Raw genomic sequence first — 21,387 nt, 5'->3', positions numbered from 1 at the left:
TTAACATGCACTCCGTGAGCATTTGCCATTTGGAATTTATAATAAAGCTATGTCGTGGGTGACACGCGGGAGAACTTCCATTCTTTCCTTCGCGAATGATGAAAGGGATGGAGACTGAACACCTTCAACCGGGGAGTCCAATCTCAGGCTGCCTCTCGCCAGCTCTGCGGGGCCATCCCGGGCAAAGCATGTCACTTCTCTGGACTTCTATCTCCTTATCTATAAAATCCAATTAATATTATCTCCTTCTTCCTGCTGGGGCAGAGATTACATGTAACCACGGCTGTGAGAACACCTTTGGAAACTGCCAGGTACTAATCCAGTGTGAAAGAGAGTTTTATAACTTCATATCCTCACAAATTCCCAGACAGGAAAATCATTAAAGGTCCATGGGCAATGAGCAAGGAGCATACAAACTGAATACGAGTAGAAATTCGAAGGGCGGTGGTTCAGGCTGCTTTTGCTTTCATAATGACCTCTGTTCCTATCAACGATGAAGCTCCTCCTGGAGCAACCCAGCACTCTGGTCTGCCTGAATTACAAGCTCTAAGACCCTTGAGGAAAACAGACTAGCCAAGAGGATGGGAGGTCAGCCTAGATAAATGATGGGAACCAGAGTTTAATGAAAAGGTCTCCCTCTCCTGCCACAAGATGGAAGAGACGAATGAAGGCGGGGGCACGGAGCAAGGAGAAGCAGAACAGGGAGATCACCCCAGAATGCGCCCCTGTAATTCAGTGGTGGGGTCTGACCCCCGATGCAGAGGAACGTGGCTCTGAAAATACGCTTTCAGACTGGTACATTTCCAAGCCTCAGAGCTTATCGTCTGTGTCTGCTTGTGGAATTTCTGTTCATAATTCTTAACACGGTTGAAATTCTAAATAAAGTCAGCTTGGTACCCTGCACATCGTCCGTTCTTAAGAAGTCAATCGGCTGCCCTCCAAGACCCTCACAGGCAGCACCAAGAAAGTGCAAAGTCTGAGGTCTACGGGATGGGGGGTGGACACGTCCCGGGCCCGCGTCCTGAGGAAGCTCACAGTCCAGCAGGAAAGATAAGATGTTTCCAGTCTGTTGTCAGTCCAGGACTAGAGGACACAGAACAGCCCAGACTTCTCAGGTCTCCAGGGGAAGCTTCAGAGAAGAGGTCATAGCTGAACTATGGTTCTGAAGTCCACAGAGACTCTAGACAGAAATGTGGTGGAGAACAGCTCTCCCCGTGGAAGAACCGGCAGGAGCAGAGCAGGTCCGGGGGAGGACTGTGAGACACGGGAAGAGCCGAACAGGTGGCCGTGGGGAGGACAAGAGGGAGCAAGTGGGACAGAGGGAGGGGACTTTCGAGCAGGTAGAGGCTTGTGGCATGACTCCCATGACCCCCATGCCCCGGGGTTCACACCCCTGTGCAACCAGTGGCCTCTGCTTGAGTGTGGGCAGGAAGGGACTCGCTTCCAATGGATGGAATGTGGAAGTAATGGAATGTACCTTCCAGGATTCAGTTACAAAAGATTTCAACTTCCGTTTTGCCTGTCCTGTGTGTGTGTGTGTGTGTGTGTGTGTGTGTCTCTCAATCTCTCTCCCTGCCATGGTGTGAGATGCTCTGTGGAGAGATCCACGTGGCCAGGAACCAAGAGAAGCCCCGGCCTGCAGCTTCTAAAGAAATGGGGTCCCAGAAGGCCCTGAGTCCTAACAGTAATCACACGGTGAGCTGGGAGACAGACCCTTCCCAGCTGAGCCTCAATCCCATAACCACAGCCTGGAGAGAGCCACACCACCCAGGGAAGCCACACTCAGGCACCCAGGCCACAGAAACTGTGAGATAATAAATACTGTTATATCAAGGCACTAAGTTATGGAGGTAATTTGCTACTCAGAAAGAGATGACCTTAAAAGACAATGAGGATCATCAGATATTTCTGAGGAAAAGAGTCTTTTCTTATCAGCTTATCTCCCAAATTTCTAAAATTATGAAATTATGTATGTGCATAGAAAATACTCGTACTTCAGTGTAATGGACAAAATACATATATAATGACTTTGTTTTATAACTTATGACCTTGGATTACTATTTTTTTTCCACGTGTCTATGACTACATTCTTCAAAACCAATGTGCATTTACACACAGAGAGGTTAAGTAATATGCCAAAAGTCACACAGCTAGATAGTGGTAGTGCTGGAAGAAGAAAACTGGTATCTGGATTCTTGTATCAGTCTTTTAATATAGATACTGACACATAAAATGTAAAAGCTATAGAACCAGGTCCTACCAGTCCCACCACCAAATTACCAGCTCAAGACTCAGTTCTCTCCCTGGCCCCCTCTTCCCTCCTGACTTCCTCCCTCTCTCTTTTTTCCCACAGCCTCTACCATCTTTCTGATGCTGATGCTCACCAACTACCCTGCCATCCGGTTGCTTCCTTGAAGACATTAGGGAGGCAGCTGGTGCTGAGTCCCCAGCTCCTTCTGCACAGGAGAGGTGCAAGGCCTAAGTGGGGGGATGCATAGATGGGCTAAGCACACAGCAGGGGACTTGGGAAGAGCTCAGAAGCTGTGTGTGTGTGTGTGTGTGTGTGTGTGTGTGTGTGTGTGTGTGTGAAAGAGAGAGAGAGAGAGAGAGATTAGGAAGCACTGACTCTGCCAGGCACCTGCCTTTTTCCAGCATCACAGGGCTCCTAATGCAAAGGAATTCTCTGACCTTTGAGGCAGAAAGTGCATGTTTAGGAAAGCTCTGAAATCATACTGTGCTATTTGTAATGGTAATTTTAGTCAAAGAAAGAGTCCTGCCCCAATCTGCAAGAGGCCCAGGGTGGCAGTGGGAGTGGCAAAGAATGCTGTTGTATCAGTTCCATCTTGATGGGAGGGCTGGATTTGGCCCAAGAGAGGGGAAGGGTGTTTCAAGAAGAATGAACTCCCCGTGCACGAAGGGAGGATGAGGCAGGTGGAGAGAGAGGGGTGTGCGCACATGTGTGTGCATGTGTGAGGGAGATGTAATGATAAGAGGAAAAGGCAGAGAGGCTGCCAGTGACCCCATGATGCAGGGCCTTGGGTGCCTAACCATGTTACTGGGTTTCAATCTCTCAACTCTTCTGGGTGACCAACAATCCAGATTAAAAATGTGAGAAGAACAAATTTATGTGACTTCGTGGCCATCGTAGCGATACTGGAGCAAAGACTAGAAGAGTTACAGGATTCTAAAATGTTATACTGTTTACCAAAGTTCCCTAAGTAAAAGGGCTTCCCAGCACTTAGACCTATTCAGAAGGAGATTTAAACAACACTGGAGCTGAAGCAGTTCAATTTTATTTCCAAATCTGGGCACCTACTGTTTTTCCAGATCTGAGGATACAGCAGCAAAAAGCTGATATCAAGAAGCTTAAACTTTGGTGAGAGTGCACAGCTCATAAAGAACCAAATCAGTAAGAAGCTGGAGGGGAGAAGTACTGTGATGACAAATAAGGTGGAGGAAGGCAGTCAGGATGCCCCGGGGTAGGGCGAGGGTGTGGTTATAGAGATGGCCTTCTTAACATGATGACAGGAAAGGAGACCTGAAGAAAATGAGGAAGGGAACAGGGGGCCACTGGTGGAAGAGTGTCCAGGAAGAAGGAAGAGCAGGTGCAAATGTCCTGGGGTAGGACTGTTTGCTAGGTTTAGGGAACATCAAGGAGGCAGTCCTAGAGGAGCCTGGGTGGCTCAGTGGGTTAAGCCACTGCCTTCAGCTCAGGTCACGATCCCGGTGTCCTGGGATGGAGCCCTGCACCTGGCTCTCTGCTCAGCACGGAGCCTGCTTGCCCCTTTCTCTCTACCTGCCTCTCTGCCTCCTTGTGATCTCTCTCTGTCAAATTAAAATCTTTAAAAAAAAAGAAAGAAAGAAAGAAAGAAGGCAGTCCTAGATATGCACGTAAGTAGAGGAGATGAGATAAAAGGAAGGGTGGGAAGAAAAAAATAACTTTAAAATATAGGATGGAGTGGGCACTGGTCTTGAAAGGCTATGTTGGATTTGGTAAAGATGTCCTATTTTTAAATTCCAAGTAATGTATGCAGTCAAAAGGTTTTCAGCAATGACACAACCTAGGTTCTAAAAGAGGAGCCAGAGTCTGTCACAGCTACTCAGCTGCGTTCTTGCGGTATGAGCAGCCGTAAACAATACATAAACATGTGGGTATAGATGCGTTCCAATAAAACTTTATTTATAAAAGCAGGTGGCAGGCCAGATTTAGTCCCTAGGGAATGTGGCCCCTATTCTGAAAGCATCACTATGACTCCTTTGGTAGAAGTCATCAAATCCAACTCACTCAGTTCACGGACAGGAAAACTAAATTTCAGAGACATCAAGTTACTTGCCCAAGCTCACAGAGCGAATGACCTGCAGAGCTGAAATTAGAGCCCAGGGCCCATGACTGATACAAAGCGCAGTGCCCTTTCAACTGCAATAAGCGACCTTCAAAAGAGAGGGAGAGAGAGAGTGAGGGTGGAGAGAAAGCCTTTCTTGTCATGTTGTCTAACTGCTCTGCTGGCCCAAGAACAATTTCATGTAAGTTCTCAGTGAATTGAACACAACATTTAAAAAAAAAAAAAAAAGTCTTCTCTTTCCTTCTGAGCCCACAGAGCCAGTGAATTCCCCTCGGAGGAGAAGGCAGAACCACAATGGCACAGGATCCGTGGAATACGCTTATGCCCAATTAAGCATCTCAGCAGGCCGGGCAAACCAATTAGACTGAGATTAAAAAAGGACCCTGGATGGAAGGCATGGGGTGGCTGCAGCAAGGCCTGTCCCACTGGGGGGGGCAGGAGGCCTCCGGGAGGGCAGGTCACAGCGTGGGCAGGGATGGATGAAGACTGAGGCCAACAGTACAGGTTCAGACGAGGCTGGAGAGAAAACCATAAGGCCAAGGCTTTTTTCTCAGAAGGAAGCATTGCCTTTCTGGGACTCCTCCCTCGTCCTACCCCCCTTACTAGCCCTGTGCTCCCCTACCTATACACACACACACACACCACACTCGGATGCACACACTGAGGACAAAAGGCTGTGTGTGGAGCCGGCAGGAGACTGCTCTGTGCCCTTGGGAAGGTATTTAGTCTCCTGGGAAATAAGCTGATTGTATTCGATGATTTTCAGCCCTGCATCTCTCGGCCTGGGCGCTGGAGGAGGAAATCCCGAATTAAAACCCGACTCTGCCACCAATTAGCTGTGAAATTGTAAACGATTTTGCTTACACTCTATAAAGCATAGATGTCATCCCGGGGAATCATGTCTCCCATGGAGAGTAGGCTGAGCATCAGGGTAAATCCTGAAGCTCAGTACTTAGAAGGAAACCTCCATAAACTTAGTTATTGTCCATATTTTCACTGTTGTTCCGGTTCTGGGGGAGGCTCCAGTGGGAAGCTGGGCGGCAGGGACTGGATGGTGGGGTGGGAGAGGGAAGGAAGCAATCATGTTTTCTTTAAAAAATTACTGGTAGGGAGAACTTCTGAGAGGCGAGATCTCATCCTCATGAATCCACTAGAAGCAGTGAGTCTGAATGCAAGAAAGGAACCAGCAGTTTAGAAGCTGCCGTGAGACAGGCATGCAGTTTCCTTACACCAGTGGTGAAGTCTGAAACCAGGCCATCTCACCCCATCGTGCTGAGACGTCAATGAATCCGTGATCAGAAAACTTCTCGTCAATCGCAGCAGGGTATGGACAGTTGTAAGCCGCTGCGGGTGTTTTCCTATTATTGTTACTAGCAGAAGGCCATTCATAATGATGCTTCCATTGCATACAACTTTCGTTTTTGTTTTCCCCTTCTATAAAATAGGATCACAGTTTTCAGTTCTCAGGGGTGTGGGGAGAGCCTAGTCTATGGTTATTGTGAGTTTCCTCTCCAACGTCCTCTGAGTAATCCAGGCTACTGAGGAACTTGGAAGGGACGGGTTGCTTTACTCTTCTTTACAGAGTATGTTTGGCAGCTTGTGTTTTTTGTTTTTGTTTTTGTTTGTTTTTTTTTGTTGTTGTTGTTGTTTTTATTTTTGTTTTTAAGCAGATTTCATCCCCAGCTTGAACTCACGACCCTGAGGTCAAGATCTGAGCTGAGATCAAGAGTTGGCAGATTAGCTTCCAACTAATCTACCCCGGCACCCCTGTTTTTGTTTGGTTGGTTTTTGTGTGTTTTTGTTTTGCTTTGACTTGAATCTGATTTCACAGCTGAAAAAGTTGGAGGAGTTTGTTTCATACAGACTTCCATATATAGAAAGATGGGAAAATAAAGGGAAGAAAATATTTTATTTGCAAGTTTGGGTTAAATTCACCCACAAACGTAAGTCTATAAGGTTCTGAACACTTCATAGAGGTGGATTGCAGATGTCTCTGACCCTCCCTGCAGCCAGTGGTCAAAGGAAATCACAGCCAAAAGAGCCATAGAGTCAAGAAGATAGGGGCGCCTGGGTGGCTCAGTGGGTTAAGCCGCTGCCTTCGGCTCAGGTCATGATCTCAGGGTCCTGGGATCGAGTCCCGCATTGGGCTTTCTGCTCAGCGGGGAGCCTGATTCCTCCTCTCTATCTGCCTGCCTCTCTGCCTACTTGTGATTTCTATCTGCCAAATAAATAAATAAAATCTTAAAAAAAAAAAACAAAAAGATAACAGAGCAGTTGTGCAAAGTTGTGAAAGAAACACACATTTCCCAGAGGCCACAATAAGACACAAACATCTCCCATGGTTTCTCATAAAGAGATGGATATAGTCGATGCTGGTTGGTGATACACCAGTGCTTGATACCATTAGCAATAACGAATGCCCAGGTAGCCAAGTGCATTTGCCAGAAACATCATTCAGAAAAGCAGCTCGATGAGAGTCGAGTGTGTTACCGTCCCAATACGTGGCTCTCTAGAGTTCTGACTTAACTCAGGGCTACATTTTTTAATATGCTCTAGACACTGCACCCCCGATCAATGTTTGTGGATAGCATAACTGATCCGGGTGCTTATCCCTGGGTGGCTAATCCCATTGATTGTATTAACTCATCATTTGGAAGCTGAATAAAAACAAGCCTCTTGAGTGTCTGCATGGTGACGGGTAGAGGGATCTGGGACCCCTGTGAGCAGCCAATTGTCCCCAGAGAGAAGCAAGGAGAACTGCCAAGGAGGAGAGTGAGGAGAAGAAGTCACTGAACCAGAGAGAGAGAGAGCAAGTACGAGCGCATCTCCCTCGCCTGCCATTCCCAGTCTCTCCCAGCATGATCCCCAGCCACCTCAGGGAAAGGTGAAACCAAGGGCGTATGTGAAATGGAAATGATGCATCTTAACAACTAGGATGCCAGAGACAAATCCTCCATTGTCTCCATGCCCCAGGACAGAAGCAAGAGGGGCAGCTGAGGAATTGGGGCATCAAGAGGGTCTCTGTCAAGTGGGTCTCCAGGGCAACTTGGTGCCAGAGGGGTGAGGAGAGGAAGAGAAGGAAAAAACTCCCCCCAAACATGATTGCGAACAGGTTCATTTTAATTATAAGACACTGACTTAACTGTGGAGGATAAAATAATCCTTGCTTACGATGAGTATATAAGCCTTTCTGCTTTCCAAATGTGTTCACCTAAGTAATGGCATTTTAATTTTTATACCAACCCAGCAGCAGTTCTGAAGGCTTTCTGGAATAAAGTTCAGAGAAACCAGGAGAAGCATCTTGGAATGGGGCTCCAGGCTACTCATGGAGTAGAAACTTGAGAAGACTAGAAATACACAAGCACATTGGAATGGCCCAAGTCTTATAGAAACGGACCATTTCCCAAAACGCAAGTGGGGTTCTTTGTGGAGCCCCGTTACTAAGGGCATGAATGCAGTGAGGGTCATGGGAATCCACGGCGGGCAAAAGCAGCTTAGAATGCACTTGCTTTATGGACTCCAAATGGCTCCTCTATTTCCCTGAGATGCCCTCGATCACCTTAGCCATCTCGTTGCTGAGACATCCAAAACATCAGAATGGAACAGAACGGAGCCTCAACCAAGGGTATTCCTGTCATTTCCCAAATGAGGCTACTAAAGGACAGGAGAGAAAAGGATTTGCCCAAAGCCACACACCACTAGCGGCAGGAGGGACTCGAATCTGGGTCTCTGATCTCAGATTCAGCCTCTTCTGTCCTGACCCACTGCCCCAGCCCATCACCTCCATTATGTGGGGTCTGTAGGTGACTTGGTCCTTTACAAAGCTCTGTCATCATGCCCATTATACTTCCAACAACCTGGAGGATGGGGGATATTTCCATCACCATCACAAATGGGGGAAACTGAGGCCCAGGCCGGTGATGGCCACGTGACAAACCCGTGTGAGGGCTGGGACAGAAATGCCAATGGCCTGATTCTCGGCGAGTGGACACAGGGTCCACCTTGTTTCTTCCTGCTTCCCCCTCCTCTGCCCACTTGGGTGTCACCATGCCAGTGGAGGACAGGTATACATGCTTACTTCTAAGATCCCTTGCTGATGCTCTGCAGAAGAACAGGGTAGAGGACCTTAGGGAAAAGCAAACAGCTCATTCCACTGAGCACCAGCAAAAGGGCCACAGAACAGGTTTGTTTTGCAGATATGATGGCATCTGGAAGGAACACAGACTTTAGGGTCAGAAAGGCCCAGCTCTGAATGAGCATGGAGCCTTTCAACAGCTGAGCAATTCTTTGCAAATTCCTCGGAGTCTCTGATCTTCTATCAGTACAATAGGAATTCTGGTATTTACCTCGCAGCATTGCTAGAAGAATCAAGCATAATGAATGCAATTAATCTGGCAGTAGTAGCTACTCAATAAATGTTAGCTATTTATCCTTTGGCAAGGCATTCTAAAAGGGGAGTTTGTCGCATAACACATAACTTTTAATGGATATTTTAAATGATCTTAATATGCTCATGGGCTCCAGGGATTATGCAAACTGCATATAAATAAAATATTTAAAATCCTGTTTACTCAATTTGTCTCTCTGCTTATTTCCAAAGCATCTATTGTGAAAGCATGACTCATAACTAAATATAGATTAATAAAAGTTTGGAGCGGCAATTATTCTTCAATTATCATAAATCCCATTAAACATTGCAATTATATGAATTTTCTCTTTTAGTCCACCAAATTTGAGAGCTCCAAGGGACCACGGAGAATGTCTTCGTATATGGCCTTCAATCTTTAGATGGAAACACGGAGAGTCTGATGGGGGAGGAAATTTTCCAGGGACACACAGCTGTCAGTGACAGAGATGGGTTTTCAAATCCAGGTCTCACCCAGTCAGACCTCTGCCTATTTCCTTCTGCAGTGGTGCATATTTTGGGGAGAAAAAAAAAAAAAAAGATGAACAACTTCCCCAGCAAGTAATACTGCATGTAATTGCCAATTGCTTCCTTGTTAAAATATTTTAGTATTAGCGAGCACGATACCATCTCAGAGCCTTCCCCAAATCCACATTCCCAGCGAGGTCCTTCTTTGTTGCCCTATATAGAAAGTTTCCCTGTCCTTATTTTAAACTAGTTAAGAACGAGCTTTTTCCTTAACTCATTCAACACACATTCACCCAGTGTCTGGTTCTATATCAAGAACTAGGGATCTGGGACGCCTGGGTGGGCTTCTGCCTTCAGCTTGGATCGTAGTCCTGGGGTCCTAGGATTGAGTCCTGTGTTGGGCTCCCTGCTTCTCCCTCTCCTTCTGCCTGCTGCTTCCCCTGCTTGCACTCTGTGTCTGTCAAATGAATGGATAAAGTCTTAAAAAGAGAGAGAGAGGGGCGCCTGGGTGGCTCAGTGGGTTAAGCCGCTGCCTTCGGCTCAGGTCATGATCTCGGGGTCCTGGGATCGAGCCCCACATCGGGTTCTCTGCTCAGCAGGGAGCCTGCTTCCCTCTCTCTCTCTCTCTCTCTCTCTGCCTGCCTCTCTGCCTCTCTGTCTACTTGTGATCTACTTGTGATCTCTCTCTGTGAAATAAATAAATAAAATCTTTAAAAAAAAAAAAAAAAAGAGAGAGAGAGAGAGAGAGAGAGAGAGAATTGGGGGTCTAAAGCCTTCCTTGATTCAACTTAGATATACCAAAGTCCTCAAAAAAGATTTAACTCGGACTACAGTAAACAGTGACAGATCAAATCTGTCACTCTGCCTATTTTGTAAATAAAATGTTATTGGGACACAATGATGATCATTTGTTCGTGAATTATCTGTGACTGCTTTCAGACAATGTGACAGAGTTTAGTAGCTGCAACAGAGACCCCACAAAGTCTAAAATATTTGCTGTTTATTATCTGGCTTTTATAGAAAGTTTGCTGACCCTGAGCTAACCCATTGACTAGGCCAGTCACATAATGTATTTTAAGGAAATAATCAAGGAGGCCAGAGCAAAGATTTATAGATTGAGCTACTCCAACAGATAGATCAGTAAATTCTGTGTGTGTGTGTGTACACATGTGTATGTGTGTGTTTGACAACAAGATTCCCATACCCTAAAAATATTTTTAAACTCCTGGGCTAAAGTAAATTAGAAAACAAGGATGTTTTCTCACACACCCAGCTTGGAGCACCTTTAAACCTAAGCAACAAAGTCATTATTTAAATACAAATTAGGCGGAACTGATTTAAAAAAAAAAAAAAAAAAGCCCAAATCACACCTGAGTTAAGAAAATAAACATGTTTCAAGTGGAATTTATGACTTGATGATTAAATAAGGTAATTGACTTGATATATTCAATGTTGAAAAAAAAAAAAAAAAAGAAACACCCACACTATCTGGGAGGGTTGAAGGCATTCCCAGAGGTACCTGATTGCCCAAACACCACAAGAAGAAGCAGATTCCACCATTTTTCCTAGTTGTTGGAACCCGAGGAGTAGTAATGCCATGAAGGCATGGTTCCGAGGGTTCTAAGTTACCGACCGGGAAGAGGTGACAGCACGATAAAGCCCCACTCGAGGCAGCAAGCTATTTCTGACTGACAGAACTAATCAGAATCGACCAGGTCGCTCTGAGAATTAAGGAGGCTCCTGTTGGTAGCGATCAAAGCAGAACCTGAATAACTGATTGGCAGAGATGCTTACAGGAGGGATTCAGAACCTGCAAGGTGGCTGAAAAGTGTTGTTGCTGTATTTACCCGACTAGGCGACCCGAGTGCCCAGCTGAACTGGAAATGGTTCAATATGGAACCAGAAATGTTAACCACTGACAGGTATAAGAGTCTCACATAAGCCCTGGGATGATGGGTGATAGATATGGAAGACATTACCTACTCAGTTGTTTTTGCTTTTGTCTGAGCTTTGAGTTAGCTGGATGAAACTTCAAAACACGCAGACGGGTGCCAACCCCCTGGTCTATCTCACAGCTACACCTACACTCTAAATTTTAATTCTCTCTGTCCCTCTAAAGCACCTAAAAAATGGTTCTTCTTCATCAAATGATACTTGGGTTCCTTTTTGGTGTCCCCACAAGCAACGAGCAAATGTTATTTTTCCTGGGGAGAAAGGCATTTCAGTGGCCACCTCATGAAAGCATAGTGACCACCCTTCCACGAGTTCACCTGGTACTTTCCAAAAGAGCCAGCCCCCACCTCGTGTGAGGGTGCTGGCTCGTGTGAGGGTGCTTATCTACCTACATTGATACACTCAGCCACCAGTAGTATCTGTTTTCCAATCCTGGACATGCTAAATTCTTCTGACCCATATGCCTCAGCATAAGTAATTTTGACGACCTCATCTGAGCCAGGTGTTTTGCATTAACAGACACACACCACCTGGGATGTAGCTATGACCATCCCCATCTCACAGATAAAGAGCCCCAGGTTCAAAAACCTCCAACCGGTTTCAACATTGTGTGCACACCAGATTTGGTTTACACTTTTCAACTCAAAATTCTGTCTACCAAGCTAACTACCCACTGTGAACCTCCCGTCTGTGAATTTATATAAACGGTTCCTAAACCACCTTGAATTTCTAACCTCCCTCCTGCATTTTCAGCAAGCTGCTGCCAATATTTTGGCTTCCTTCAAGGCTGACAGTGGGTCTACAGGAACAGGCACTGGATATCAAGCAAAGGTGTTGTTAACTCTACTCTCTACCACACTAAGTTGGATCAGCATAGATAATGAATTCTTTTTGGATTTCACTTTCCCCACCTGTAAAATGGACAGCTGGACTGGATTTGTGGCCTCCAAATGTTCACATTTTCATGAAACCCTTGCTTCGTTAACTCAGTCTTTCAAAAAAGTCTTTGTCGCTTTGCTTGTTGGGGAATAGCTACCAAGATTCAGTCTTTATTTTAGGGGCTGGGGCTAGAGCAGTGAACAATACAGACCAAGAACTTGCATTTTTCTGGGGAAAACACAGAAGACAATATTCCAGTAAATCTTTTGCCCAACAGAACTTCTCCCGGGTGCGTTTGTGAGTGAGGTCCATACGGTCGAATAGAATTGAGTCAGAGTTTTCAAACTGGGCTCCCTGGTCTGAAGGGTATGGGTACTGAGGGGTGAGACAGGCTTCTACCCACCTCACCCCCAGAGAATTTCTGTTGGGGTGCAACAGAATTTGGTGGGAAGGCATGTTAAGATCCAGAAACAAGGAGTGCCTGGGTGGCTCAGTCCATTAAGCATCTAACTCTTGGTTTTGGCTCAGGTCATGGTCTTAGGGCCCTGAGATCCAGCCCCAGGTCAGGCTCCACACTCTGCGGGGCGTCTGCTTGACCTTCTTTCCCTCTCCTTCTGGCTCCTCCTCTGTATTTCTCCCTCTGCTCTTCCGTCCATCCATGCAGGGTCTCTCTTTCTCAAATAAATAAATAAATAAAATCTTTTAAAAAATACAGAAGCAGGAGCTCACTTTGCAAACCTTAGCAAATCAGAGTTTTTGTCTTTGCCTTTTTAACAGACTCCCGGGTGACCCGTCTAGAGTAAAACAGAGAACCTCTGGACTGAAGGGCCCTTTGAGGTCTCCTCTACCTTGGACTACTTTATCTTCCTTCCCCTTCCCTCGGCCAGAAGGTGACTTCTAGAGGAAACTCTCTGACTGCCCCAGCCAGCTCTGGGCCCCCCAACCCGTGAACGTGGTGAGCACAGGTGTACTTGTGTGATGATTTTACTGTCACCCCCTCCACTAGAAAGTGCCGAGATGGTTCCTATTTTGTTCGGCTCTAGGACATTCCTGAAACTTATAAAATGCCCAATACATAATTCTTAAATAAATCAAGGCAGTATGAATGAATGTGTGGATGAATGGCTCTCTCCTTTCCAGCCCTGAGAAGCTCATGATTATAGGCACCCCCCACGATCAGACCATTTCGCCGCCAACACTCCCCCTCCCACCCCTGGAGCCTGGCAAGTTACCTTAGGCCCTTTTTCTAAACTATCCAAAGCCTTAGTGACTTCCTGTTTCCATTTATTACTGCACCCTGTCCCAGGCGTAGGCAGAGGCGGCAATTAAAGCCTCAGGAAGGGGGAATTTTGGAATTAATCCTTAACACCCGTGTGCTTTCCTGTTTCCACTGTCCCATCAGGAGCATGACTAATAAGTCCAGAGAAAGAACCCTCGAGATGGAATAAAACAAGATTCTTAGCCAAGACACACAGAGGTGAAAATACCACCCACCTTGTGCCCCGGCCTCTGAAATTCCTCCACGCACCACAGCCAGGATTATCTTGCAGAACGGTGGGTTTGGCTCATATCAGCTCCTCTACCTTGTTGGAGACCCGGCAATGAGTCCCCACTGTCTACAAAGTACACAGGAAACGCTCTGGATTCCTATTCAAGACGCCTCATGACCAGAGTTAAACTTCAGGTGCCCGGCTCCTTCCTTGGCCACTCTGTCCTTGCTCTACTCGGATGTAACCACTCAATGGGCCCAACCACAGTTACTGTCGCCCACCTGCACCTTTCCCTTCCATTTTCATGAACACTCAGAGACTAATCACTACGTAAAATGCAGCCCAGACTTCTTAATTCTGAGCAGAATGCCTTTCACGGTCTCTCCTGCCTACTTGCTTCTTCTTGACTCCTAATCTCCCCCCAGCCCAGTGAGTGGACAGGCTTATTCCTTTTTTTTTTTTTTTTTTAATTTTTTTAAGGTTTATTCTTTATGAACCTCCAGCAAATATACAAACCCACTCTGACCTCCAGGCATTCTCACTCATCAATAACACTTTGCCCTTCTCCAATCAAAACACGGATTACCTTGTACTGAAATTGCCCATTTACTTCTGTCTCTGTTACAGGATTCATTCTGCCTGAGAATGAAGAGAACAAAGGATGCTTGTTCTGGATACTCTTAGCACCTAGCGTCAGGCCTGGTATGTAGTAGGTTCTGAACTTTTTGGAACGAGAATGACTGTATCTCTCTTGTCACCATCGGCTGACTCCCAGACTTCCCGTCTATGCATTTCTTCAGCCAATATTGTATTAAAACTCCTACTATGTTCACGGCAGGCTTCCGAATGCAGGACACAGCAGTGAAAAGGACGGGCAAAGTATTGGTCTCGTCAAGCTCCCGTTCTCACAGGAGAACCAGTCCGTTAAGAAATTGATGTTTATGCAATGAAATGCCAGACAGCGGTGAGTCTCGTGGAAAAATAAAATAAGGTAAAGGGACAGTAAGTGACAGAGGTGGAGAGGACCTGTTTTCATAGGGAGGCAGTGGAAGGTTTCGTAATGAAACGAAACCCAGAGATGTAGGGAAGATAAAGGAGGCTGAGACCTGTCCCAGGAAAGGTGAAATCAACTACAAAATGCCCGATGCTGTAAGAACGGAGAGTGTTTGACTAATGACAGAAAGACAGGGTGGAGAGGGCCGCAGGGAGAGGCAGGCGAGACCACACGAAGGAGGTCATGGTGGGCCATCGTGGGACTCTGGATTTCGTATTAAATGCAATGAAAAACCACTGGAGGGATCTGAGAAACAAGACAGAAGAGGAGTCAGGTTTCAGAACATCGGTCCGCTGCTTTGTGAACAAGAGTGGAAGGTGGGGCGTGACACCGTCGGAAGCAGGGATGGCACTAGGTGGCCCCCGCGGCCGTCGGGATGAATGCTCACGGTGGCCTGGAGGAGGCTCGTGCTGGTCCGGCGGGCAGGAATAGCGGAGACGCGTGTCGTCCGTGAAATCTAGAGCATCTGTGGGTGGAGGGTGTGAAAGGAAGATGAGAATCCTGGAGGCTTTGGGCTTGGGGTACAGATAAGTGGGTCAGATGAAAATGGGACTGTTGGTGGAGGAACACATTTGAAAGGAGAAACCAAGAATTCAGACTTTGATATGACACATTAAAAGAAGGTGATTAAATAGCCGGGTATAGACATCTGGAGGCTAGGGAAGGGGTCTGGGCTGGGGATATAAAAGCAAATCATCAGGATAGATTCTGTAAAGCCACCAGAGAAAAGAACAGAAGAAATCATCGAAATGTGGGTATGGATATGGAAGAGTCACAAGGACTGAGACCCCTGAAAAGAGAAGGATCCAGCAAAGGCACTGAGAAGGTGAGCCAAGGGAACAAAGAGTGTGAACAAAGAAAGTGTTTTCATTAACGCAAAATCAAAATTCCCGACCAGAGCTTCTATGAACTGACTGCTTCTCTGTCTACCCTTCTTCTCCCATTGACCGCATCCCATGCAGTGCCCTTGTTCTGTCCTCCCACAAACCCAGATGCTTTGACTGTCCATGCCTCTCTGGCCTGCAGGGGGCGCCCTTCCCTCGAATCTCTGCTGTGCAGCCCCCTCATCGTCCAAACAAAGCTCAGGCACCAACCAATCTCTGGCCGCCAAGCTAAACTAGCCCCCATTCCATTGCCTGATTTTCATTTACTTACAGCAACCATGTCACTGTCTGCAAGTATCTCATCCATTTGTTCACACTCGATTATCTTCCTCCCCATAGTACTCTTCCCGGCCTCAGAACATTTCCCCGCTATCGCATAAACTCCACAACAAGGACACCACTGTGTTCATTGGATGGCTCCCTGAAGGAGCCTATGACCTGTGCCCAACACTTAGTAGAGGCTCCATAAATATTTGTTGAAGACATGAAGGGATTCACCTGTCAAAATCCCATCCATCAAGACCCAAATAAAATCTGATTTAACTTATGGAGACATCCCTTACGCTTCCATCTTAAAGCAAAATATGTGCATCACGAAAATTTAGGAGAAAGAGGACTGGCCTGGAAATCAATTCAGGGTGGGTTCAAATACTGACTCTGCTTCTAATCAGCCATGTGGCTTTGTACCAGTCCCAAAACAACGTCTTCAGGCCTCTTTCCTACACAGGAAAGGTCCCTCCTCCATGAGTTGCCTTTTAGAGAAAATGTATGTAAAGGGCTGGCCACATAGACCCGCCCACAAGGGCTATTGTCTTTTTGTCACTGTCCTTTTATGCTCTGCCTTCCCAAAGCAGGCACCTGCCCCTCTCATGACTCTGGATGACAGTTTCTTTTCTGGGTGGGTTTTGTTCCCATCAAACACAACAGTGGCTCAACACTGGATGTAGCCACTTGCAATCTCTAGATTCCTTGTAAAAGCTCCTGGGATGATTCACCCTCCCCTTCCTCGAGGGCATGAAGCATTTTTAGCCTGAGTGTCTTCCACTTCATTTTTACCGGTGTCTTATCCCCTCCAGTGCTTGCACTGGGATCTCGGGAGTTTGCTCATGCCATTCCCCGCTGGTCACTCTTACTTTGTGATTTCTATTCTTTTTTTTTTTCCCCCTTTTTCTCTCCCTCCTCCTTTTAAACTAACATTTATACAGTGCTTCCAGTTTGCAAAGCACATTTCAAATACCTGAGTTTAATCCTCAAAGCTGCCCTATGTGTAGAGAAGTTTTATTTACTCCATTTTTTTTTAATGTAGAAATAAGGCTCCATGGGTTATTGGACTTGTACGAGGCCACAGAGGCTACAGAAACCAGGCCAGGAGAGCCAGGAGAGCCAGGAGACTCCAGGTACACGTGAACTTGAACTCTATTCTCTCCATTTGGTTCCACCATTCATTCCTTCATGCATGCATTCATTCAACCTTCATGCATGCATTCATTCAACGTGCCATTAACCCATTCATGCATACAGCAGCAAAGATTTAGTAAGATTCAGACACGCATCTAAGCGCTTGAGATAGATCTGTGCACGAGTCATCCATAGATCCTTCCTTCCCTTATGAAACTTCTTTTCTAGCAGGAGACCTGGAAAAAAAAAAGTTGAAGCGGCAAAAATATGAAGTGATAAACATCATGGAAACAAGGAGAAAGTGGGACAGGCTAAGGGGGAATGGAGGGCTGGGAGAAGGGGGTCCAATCTCAAACAGGGCAATCAATATAGGTTTCACTGAGAAATGACCAGAAGCAGATGGAGGGCGAGCTCTTGTGTGTCAACACCAGGCAGAAGACCTTTCCAAGCAGTGGGGACCCTGGAAGAGCTGGTGACAACAGAGCAATGAGGGACAGGCAGGGAGTAGTAGGAGGTAATGTCAGAGAGAAAACAGGGTTCTGACCACACAAGACCTTTCTGACCTCTGGGATGACGTTGGTTTTCATTATGAAATGAATGGGAGCTATTGCCGGGCCCCGGGCTCTGTAAGTGACAGGAACAAACTTGGGTTTTCCAAAGCTCACTCCACGTTGAAAGTAGAAGTTGAGCGGTAGAAGCAGCAAGACTAGGCAGGCAGCGTCTGCATCATCTGGGACAGAGAGGAGGGAGTAACAGGAGAGGAGAGAAGAGAGGGTCCAATTCTGGATTTATATTTTCAAAGTAGCAAAGGTAAGATTTCTTCCTGGATCAGAGGAGGGGTGAGAGGGAACAAAGGCAGACAAAGGGTTTTCGCTTGGGCAATTGGAAATGTAGAACGTGCGTGAACTGAGATGGGGAAGCAATGGGCAGGAGGAATGTGGCTGGTGACTGGGAGGGGCGGTCAGCAGTATGGTTTTGGACGTGATATATGGACGTGTCTACCCGACACCCATTGGAGATGTCCAGTGTGCAGCTGGATATACAAATCTGGAGTTGGGGATAGAGATCTGGGTGGGAAATATTACTGATATCGTTCTACTCTCTTTTTGTTAAGATTTGTTTGAGAGAGACAGAGAGAGAGAGAGCACGCTAATAAAGAGCCAGTGTGGGGCAAGTGATGCGGGAGAGGGGCAAAGCGAAAGGGAGAGAGGGAATCTTAAACAGACGCCACACCCAACTAGGAGCCTGTCAGAGGGATCTCATGACCCTCTGATCATGCCCTGAGCTGAAGTCAAGAGTTGGACCCTCAGCCAACTGAGCCTCCTAGCCACCCATCTACTCACTTTTCAAGAGAAGATGTATTCAACCAACCAATGTATGTCTACGATTCACTAAGAAATGAGCCAGAAACTGGTGTTGATATGGCTGGGAGAAACGGACAAGACCCTTGCCTAGCAGGATTTACAGTCTATCCGGAAGACAGAGTAAGCAACATAAACAAATAATTATCATCAACTACATTACAGTAGGGGAAGGTCTTTGGTTTGGGAAGTACAGTGGGTAATGGGATTTACATAGCTTTGGCATCTGACCTAATCCAGGAGCTTCCCTGAAGGCTTCCTGGAGGAAGTGAAATGTAAACAGATACCTGAAGAAATATTTAGCCAGAGGTACAGGAGGAAAAGGAGTATTTCAGGAAGAGGGAGTAGCCCACAGGTGAGAGAGAACGTGATGTGTCTAAAGGAATAAGAAAAGTTTAGAGACAATCTGGTAGGTGTTGGGTAAAGGACTGGGTGGATATAGTATGAGAAGATTCTAGAAAGACCGGCACTGGGCAGATCACAAAGGGAGTTGAAAACATACATGCTTAGGTTTCATCTTGGGGATAATGAAGAGGCAATGAAAGTCACAAACAGGAGAATCACATAATGAGATAGTCAATTTAGAGAAAGCTTTCTCTGGCAGCAGATTCCCTAGCAAAGCAATGCTAGCAAAAGGATTTTCTTCGTCCCAGTTAGTGGCACAAAGTCTCCTAAAGCTGCAAAAGACTTCATTTACTGGGAGAGAGAGAGGAAACAGATATAGCAGAACATTAATGATTTTCAAATCCAGGTTAAGCATATATCGTTGCTGATTTTCCTTTTCTCTCATTTTTAAAACTTTTCTAATTTTTTTTTTAACTTTAAAAAAAGTTTCAAAAAATTGATTTTTTCCAAAATAAAAAGTTGGGGGAAGTTGTTTTTAAAAGTGTGTGTGTGTGTGTGTGTGTGTGTGTGTATATATATATATATATCTTTTTCAAGTGACACCTTGTTGAGGCTGCTGTTCTGGGAAATCAGGTTGAAAAGAGTGTGCGAATAACCCATGCAAAATTCGTGAGAGTGGATAAAACTGTCACACACACACACACACACACACACACGGAGATGGGGGAGGATGCCTTGGGACACCACTGCAAGTCCTAACAACCCAGCTCCAATGTGAAGGAAAGCCAGCTACTTAGGCACCATGCGGATGGTGGCACAGCCCCAAGGGGAAACAGGCTCTGTAGGTGTGGAACTTGCTACTTCCAAGCATTTTTTTTCCCCCACACCCGTTCCTGTTCTAGCAACAGACATGAAGGGCCAGCTTCCCTCGTGGCCAATCTGGCCCCAGGGGCCACATCACAGAAGCAGACCCTTCTCTGCACAAGTGTTCCTGCTGCCTTTCCTCGTTCAATAACTCAGGGTAGCCTATATTTCTATTTACTTATATTTATAGTAAAAACAGAATTGATCTGAGCTAAATCTTGCTGTGTAGGCCTCTGTCCCTGGAGACAGCGTTAGGTCAGAGAGCGTAGACCAGGGAGGAAAGTACGCACGATTTCCTGGTCCCCTGCAAAAGTGGGAGCTGGAATCACACCAGCAGCAGGGGCTTCGGGGCCTGAGCAGGATCCTAGCAGCTGTCAGCACCCACTGCCTGGTGAGCAGAAATTTAATAGTCAGACCCTCCTTAAATTTATAATCTATGTTAAGGGGATACAAAACTTAGAAAACTGGAAAACAAAATGAATGCAGGATCCCACGTCTGGCTCTATCATCTGAGAGTGCTGTCCATGTGGGCATGCTGGATGTTTCTCCTCTCTGGGACTCAGCTTCCCCATCCATAAAATCAAAGGTTTGGATAATATTTCCCTATTGCTCCATGACAGCGTTCCTTGTCAGTACATACTAGGATCCTGTGAAACAGGTAGAGAGAAAATGAGCATGAACTTGGGGGGAGTCGTCATCGAATGCAACATGAGGCCACAGAAATTCTGATGGCCAACGGAAGGACAGGATTTCTCTGGGTGTGGGGGATGGTGAGGATTCGAGTGAGAGAAGAAGGGGTATACAGCAATCCCAGGGGTGGAGTGAGGCATGGAAGCTGAACTGAAAACCATGGGGGAGGGATGGGGTGGGGTAAAAAGGCATGCAGGATTGGAGCACTCGGTCCCGTTCATCGTGCAAGGCCCACAAGGAGCTGCTCCCTCCAGGAACATGCTCAGATCTCCGATATCTTTGCTGCCTCTCCAACTGAACCTGTTTGAGGTTATGTTACTTGTCCAAGGTCGTCGCCCAGCCGGGTCAAACCTCTTTGCAACTCTCTCATCCTATCTGTACACTGCTTACGTTCCTCCCGGATGAAGAGCTTCCCTGGGACAGTCACCTCCACCTCTGTACTCTCAGGGCCTGGCCTGACACAAAGTGGAAACCAACTCTCAAAATGCAAACTGTGATGGGTTGATGTTGGAGGTCTAGGTCTATAGCAGATTGTCGCAGGCTGGCAGGCTAAAAGTGGGGAGTGAATGCGACCAGCAACATCAGGCTACTGAGTCAATCACATTCTGCTTACCCTGAGTCACTTCCCAGATTGCCCAGCGCAAGATACCTCTGCCCTCCCCGCTCCTCCCCTCTGCCGGCTGTGTTCTCTAAGTGGCAGGTGTTTCCCAGTTCACGGAGCTAGAGGATGTGTGTCACAGGGAATGAGGGCAGAGGGAGAAGCCAGCTTCCCTCTTCTGGCCTTGAGTGATCCAGCCCTAGAAAGCAGGGCAATGGGATATGAGGGCACAGGAACGAGAAGCAAACTCTAGGAGCAAATAGAGATAAGTGATTCTACCACGATGACTAAGAGATGGATTTGGTAGACATTACAGAGAAACTTTGCGAGCCCATGGGCTTCCTCCAGTGGATAGAGCTGGATGGGTCTGAATTCGTCTCACTGGACTGGACCTCCGCTGGCCCTGATCTGGGAGACCCCATGCGCAGAGCTGAAAGAGCTCACGTTCTTTTCCTGGGCAGCCCTGACAAAGTCCCACCGGTGTGTCCTCCTCTGTGGAATGGGAGGGGTGGTTCCAACCCTGCCTCCCTCCCAGGTCGGCCCCAGGTCCCAAATAAGAAAATGGGCACAGGACCTATTGACTTCTCATTCCAGGAGCTAGGAAACTGGGGCTCAGAAAGGTATGTGAACTTGTCAGAATTGTCAAGCTCCAAAA

The 21,387-nt window shown here is 46.6% G+C and overlaps 1 protein-coding gene across 2 annotated transcripts in view; it reads right to left on the bottom strand.

Moving 5' to 3' along the window:
- Nucleotides 1–21,387, bottom strand: part of BRINP1 (BMP/retinoic acid inducible neural specific 1) — a 170,726-nt gene that overhangs the window by 64,670 nt on the left and 84,669 nt on the right. The window lies entirely within an intron of this gene.

Source organism: Mustela lutreola, chromosome 12, assembly GCF_030435805.1.
Source record: "Mustela lutreola isolate mMusLut2 chromosome 12, mMusLut2.pri, whole genome shotgun sequence".
Classification (NCBI taxonomy): Eukaryota; Metazoa; Chordata; class Mammalia; order Carnivora; family Mustelidae; genus Mustela; species Mustela lutreola.
The sequence above is the reverse complement of the archived record's forward strand: the minus strand, read 5'-3'. Positions and strand labels throughout refer to the sequence as shown.